Source organism: Salvelinus namaycush, chromosome 34, assembly GCF_016432855.1.
Source record: "Salvelinus namaycush isolate Seneca chromosome 34, SaNama_1.0, whole genome shotgun sequence".
Taxonomy (NCBI): Eukaryota; Metazoa; Chordata; class Actinopteri; order Salmoniformes; family Salmonidae; genus Salvelinus; species Salvelinus namaycush.
In genome coordinates this window covers 38,664,731-38,671,557 of record NC_052340.1, presented here as the reverse complement: position 1 = coordinate 38,671,557, position 6,827 = coordinate 38,664,731, and positions in this window count along the sequence as shown.

Below are 6,827 nucleotides of genomic sequence, written 5' to 3'. Positions count from 1 at the left end.
AGTTAAAGCAATAACAAAGCGGGAACCCCGCCTCTGTTTTGATTTAAAAGTTGAGGGATAGGCCTGGAAAAATGTAACCACTCTCAAATTCATAGACCGAAATATGGATGCAAGGACTGACCATCCGTGATATAAAAATATTAGTTCAAACCATGTTTTAAGGCTATACAGTGTTTGTTTAACATTTACTTTGTTTACAAACATTGGAGTAAAACAAGTTGATCTTTTGGGTTCTGATGGAGTGTGACAGTTGAACTGAGCTCTTAAGGCATTTCTAAGTTATATTCTTCAACAATCAATGGGTATATATTAGCGATGTTAGCGTCTCTCCTTTCATGAAAGATTCACCATCTAGATGGTCTCCGACACGATACAGGAACGATAGGTTTTTAGTTTGAAACGAATAGATGTGATTCGGTTTGATTAGGGAACGAATAGATGTGATTCGGTTTGATTAGGGAACGAATAGATGTGATTCGGTTTGATTAGGGAACGAATAGATGTGATTCGGTTTGATTAGGGAACGAATAGATGTGATTCGGTTTGATTAGGGAACGAATAGATGTGATTCGGTTTGATTAGGGAACGAATAGATGTGATTCGGTTTGATTAGGGAACGAATAGATGTGATTCGGTTTGATTAGGGAACGAATAGATGTGATTCGGTTTGATTAGGGAACGAATAGATGCGATTCGGTTTGATTAGGGAACGAATAGATGTGATTCGGTTTGATTAGGGAACGAATAGATGTGATTCGGTTTGATTAGGGAACGAATAGATGTGATTCGGTTTGATTAGGGAACGAATAGATGAGATTCGGTTCGATACGATTTATTTTGCATGAACACATTCATTTTCCATTTCAAATACATTTCTGCTGCTAGTGGAGCTGGGCCTCTCTGAGCTGTGTCTGTCTGAGCTGGGCCTCTCTGAGCTGAGTGGCCCTCTGTTAGTGTGTGTGTGTGTGTGTGTGTGTGTGTGTGTGTGTGTGTGTGTGTGTGTGTGTGTGTGTGTGTGTGTGTGTGTGTGTGTGTGTGTGTGTGTGTGTGTGTGTGTGTGTGTGTGTGTGTGTGTGTGCGTGCCCGTGTGTGCGTGCGTGTCAATATCAATGGTGTGTAGGCACCTGCGCTGAGACCAGCTACCTGAGAATCTACCACCCCGCTATCAGACTAGGGTGGGGGGAAAATGTATGCTTTTTTTTGCCCCCCCCCCCCCACTTTATATTATCTGAAATCCCCATCACCCACTGATTAACCTATCGTAGCAGGCGTAAAAGAAAGGCCTGAAACTAGATCCTCAACATACTGGTCTTGACAAGAATGAAAAAAAATGATTGTTCAACCAATCCAGTAGATGTTGAGGAGGAGTTAAGATGGAGAGTGGCCTCGTTAATGTCTCGTCACAAACTGTCTTTCCATTTCCCTTCATCGCTGGACCATCCAGTCGTTGGGGACTCAGCAGAGGTTACCCACTGATTAACTGATCATTTTTGGACATTTGAAAATGTTTTGAGCTAGTACTCTGTCATTATTTATATTTAGAAATTAGCATTGGCATTTAGCCAATTAATATATAATGCCATGCTTAGAATTTTACCCCTTCCCCCCCCGCCCGTCTCGAAAGCAAGTGGTTTAGCCCATTTGGAATTTAAGAAGAGCTTCTCACCTTTGACAAATAAATAGGAAATCATTGCTGTCCCTGTTACCCTGTTCATCAAAAAATTACCAAATACACTGACTGTTTAAAGCAAAACTAGCCAAACTTTTTATTACGGTGAACCTTTAAAATCTAAATAAAGTTTGCATGACTGAAAATGTGAGTTGCGTCCACTCTGGTAGGCTACATAACTCCTGTAAAACACACTTTACTACAGCGCATTTGGTAACAATGACCCAGCAAATTACATTGGTTGTCACTCAACTAATTAAGCCTATGAATTGACATCGCAAAATCTATTTTGCAGCATCTGAATGCTGAAGGCGCCAGATTTACGACTAGCCTATTAGAAGAACAGTGATACCTGTCTTTGGCGCCAGCAGCTGTGTGTCCTGCACACCTGCTATCTGACAGTCATATGCAGTTCCAAGCATAAAAGTTCGATAGGCTACCGAACTGAAGGAGAAAACGCATCATTTCAACAGACAAGAGGTATAAAACAAATAACGTAGAAAAAACAATAGTGAGCTATTTTAACATTTTAATCGGTTTTCTGACCGATTCATGCTTCATTTGGATTAGTTTTGGATCCCCACGACCCAATGCACTCATATCTTAACATTTGAACCAGGGACCAATGTGTTTGGGTGAATCATACATCCTTAGAATATTTACAATTATTATGATTTCAAAAATGGACGTTTCAAATGCAGATTTCCCCTTTAATAAACGAGATTTGGCAAATAATGTTGAGAATGCTGGTGCACACATGAGAGTCCATCTAGAGAAGCTACACCATTGGGAGAACATAATAATTTGTTCGAATAGTCAAGTTAGTAATAATCTCACACTATCAGGAAACTATACAACCCCTGTTGAATAACATGCCATATAATACAACCTGCAGTCAACATCGTGTTGACAGAGAGGATGCTTCTGCATGTTGTCATTCACTACTAGTGATCTAGCGAGGCTGCTCTCAGTCAACACAGTCAGTGGAGGGAGACAGAGTCCATGATATGGCCCTCTGTGCCTCTCTGTCTCACTGAGATAGTTAGTAGTCAACACTTGTGTCTGGGCAGAGAGACACATACTCTGAAAGCAACACCTAACCCCTAGCCCATGCCAGAATGGACATATGAAAGGATGGGTTAGGTATAAGTAATATCGTGGAATCTCCATCTGGCCTACTGAAGGGTATTTCATATTGTTTATACCTCATCTATTTTCCTTTCATACAGTCCAGGGATAGTGGTAGGAGTTTTTAATTTATTTGTATTTAACCTTTATTTTACAAGGGAGTCACACTGCGACCAATATCGATATTAGAGATGAGCCCTGAATTATATAAATTACAGAAAACACACACATCAATTTGATTGGTTGATTTTGGACTGGGCAATAGAGAAGTCATCTACAAAGGAGTCCTTTTCTTACAGCAGTCCAAGACTATCCCATTGTCTTAGAGCAGTCCAAGACTGTACCATTGTCATACAGCAGTCCAAGACTGTCCCATTGTCTCAGAACAGTCCAAGACTGTCCCATTGTCTTAGAACAGTCCAAGACTGTCCCATTGTCTTAGAGCAGTCCAAGACTGTCCCATTGTCTTAGAGCAGTACAAGACGGTCCCATTGTCTCAGAGCAGTCCAAGACTGTCCCATTGTCTTAGAGCAGTCCAAGACTGTCCCATTATCTTAGAGCAGTCCAAGACTGTCCCATTGTCTTAGAGCAGTCCAAGACGGTCCCATTGTCTCAGAGCAGTCCAAGACTGTCCCATTGTCTTAGAGCAGTCCAAGACTGTCCCATTGTCTCAGAGCAGTCCAAGACTGTCCCATTGTCTCAGAGCAGTCCAAGACTGTCCCATTGTCTTACTGCAGTCCAAGACTGTCCCATTGTCTTAGAGCAGTCCAAGACTGTCCCATTGTCTCAGAGCAGTCCACGACTGTCCCATTGTCTCACAGTAATCCAAGACTGTCCCATTGTCTTACAGCAGTCCAAGACTGTCCCATTGTCTCACAGTAATCCAAGACTGTCCCATTGTCTCACAGCAGTCCAAGACTGTCCCATTGTCTTACTGCAGTCCAAGACTGTCCCATTGTCTCACAGCAGTCAAAGACTGTCCCATTGTCTTAGAGCAGTCTAAGACTGTCCCATTGTCTCACAGCAGTCCAAGACTGTCTCATTGTCTCACAGCAGTCCAAGACTGTCCCATTGTCTCACAGCAGTCCAAGACTGTCCCATTGTCTCAGAGCAGTCCAAGACTGTCCCATTGTCTTAGAGCAGTCCAAGACTGTCTCATTGTCTCAGAGCAGTCCAAGACTGTCCCATTGTCTTACAGCAGTCCAAGACTGTCCCATTGTCTCACAGCAGTCCAAGACTGTACCATTGTCTTAGAGCAGTCCAAGACTGTCCCATTGTCTCACAGTAATCCAAGACTGTCTCATTGTCTCACAGCAGTCCAAGACTGTCCCATTGTCTCACATCAGTCCAAGACTGTCCCATTGTCTTACAGCAGACCAAGACTGTACCATTGTCTTACAGCAGACCAAGACTGTACCATTGTCTTACAGCAGACCAAGACTGTACCATTGTCTTACAGCAGACCAAGACTGTACCATTGTCTTAGAGCAGTCCAAGACTGTCTCATTGTCTTACAGCAGTCCAACACTGTCCCATTGTCTCACAGCAGTCCAAGACTGTCCCATTGTCTTAGAGCAGTCCAAGACTGTCCCATTGTCTCACAGCAGTCCAAGACTGTACCATTGTCTTAGAGCAGTCCAAGACTGTCCCATTGTCTCACAGTAATCCAAGACTGTCTCATTGTCTCACAGCAGTCCAAGACTGTCTCATTGTCTTAGAGCAGTCCAAGACTGTCCCATTGTCTTACAGCAGTCCAAGACTGTCCCATTGTCTTACAGCAGTCCAAGACTGTCCCATTGTCTCACATCAGTCCAAGACTGTCCCATTGTCATAGAGCAGTCTAAGACTGTACCATTGTCTTAGAGCAGTCCAAGACTGTCCCATTGTCTTACAGCAGTCCAAGACTGTCCAATTGTCTTACAGCAGTCCAAGACTGTCCCAATAGGTTATCTGCTCACTATCCCAAATTAACCATAATTTAATCAATGACATAGCCACAGTACGTGCTTGTGGAAAGTATTCTGGAAACATCATTTTTTTTGATAGGTATCGCAACTCTATGTATTGCAACTCTATGTATTGCCACTCTATGTATTGAAACTCTATGTGTTCAAATCAAATCAAATCAAATGTTATTAGTCACATTCGCCGAATACAACAGCTGTAGACCTTACAGTGAAATGTTTACTTACGAGCCCCTAACCAACAAAGCAGTTTATAAAAAAAGAAGAACAAATATGAATAAGAATATGAAATAAAAGCATCAAGTAATTAAAGAGCAGCAGTAAAATAACAATAGCGAGATTATATACAGGGGGGTACAGGTACAGAGTCAATGTGCGGGGGCACCGGTTAGTCGACGTAATTGAGGTAATATGTACATGTAGGTAGAGTTATTAAAGTGACTATGCATAGATAATAAACAGAGAGTAGCAGCGGTGTAAAGGGGGGATAATGCAAATAATCTGATTAGCCATTTGTTTAGATGCAACTCTATGTAATGAAACTCTATGTATTGAAACTCTATGTATTACAGATCTATGTATTGAAACTATGAATTGAAACTCTATGTATTGAAACTCTATATATTACAGCTCTTTGTATTGAAACTATATGTATTGAAACTATGTATTGAAACTCTATGTATTGAAACTCTATGTATTACAGATCTATGTATTGAAACTATGAATTGAAACGCTATGTATTGAAACTCTATATATTACAGCTCTATGTATTGAAACTATATGTATTGAAACTCTATGTATTGAAACTCTATGTATTACAACTCTATGTATTACAACTCTATGTATTGAAACTCTATGTATTACAACTCTATGTATTACAACTCTATGTATTACAGCTCTATGTATTGAAACTATATGTATTGAAACTATGTATTGAAACTCTATGTATTACAGATCTATGTATTGAAACTATGTATTGAAACTCTATGTATTACAACTCTATGTATTACAACTCTATGTATTACAACTCTATGTATTACAACTCTATGTATTACAACTCTATGTATTACAACTCTATGTATTACAACTCTATGTGAGCCTTACAGTGGGCTCAGTGTTATTTAGCAGGGAGGCTGAACGTTTGAAAGTTAACATTGCATTTGTGATTAGAAAGTGCTGTTCCTCTGTCCGTTCTTTATTGGCCAGGTTGTGTTGACCACTTTCAACGCCACGGGAGTCCAGGGGGCAGGCCATGCTTTCATCAGCTCAGAGCCAGAAGGTTAGCCCGGTGCAAGACACAAAGGGAAACCAGGAAGAACCACGGGAGTCCAGGGGGCAGGCCTCAGGCTCCTCCAGCTCAACACGTGTTCCTGAGCTCAGATCTAACTCCCCTATGGACGGCCCTCAGAAGATCACTCGCCTGGAAAACGATCTGACAGGCGTCTGCACAAACACACAACACAAACAACCCAGGTTTTAATTAAATATCAGAAGATCATTAAACATCTGCAGGGAAACATAATAACAACACATTGAACACAGCGACAACGTCTCGCTAAATCAGGCACACTGAATGAATTGTTTACATAGTGTGGCTGTCAAAAGTCTGATTTTAATACCCACATCTAGATGATTATGATGGGCCTAAATTGCAGAAGAATGAGGTGATGTAAAGATAGATGATGGAAGTGAATACATCAAATTAAAATTACAGCAATCTGCCAAAATCACACAAACATAAACAAATAAGCTGTCTGCCAAACATGTGCACACACAAGTACTCACGCACGGACTCACGCACGGACTCACACACAGTGGCTCTGTTCAAGAGCATTTTAAACCGTGATGTATCATGGGTCAATTGTGACTGCCTGACTGTTCTACACATACTATTCAATAGTCATTTATGATGCAAGTTGATTTGTAGATCAGTCAGTCTAGACTCACCTTTAACACTTGTGCTTTGCTGAAAAATGACGTCCATTGTGATATGGGTCAGATTGACCCACACAGTTTAAAACACGATTCAAGACAATCAAAGAATCAAGTAAAAACAGACCAAACTT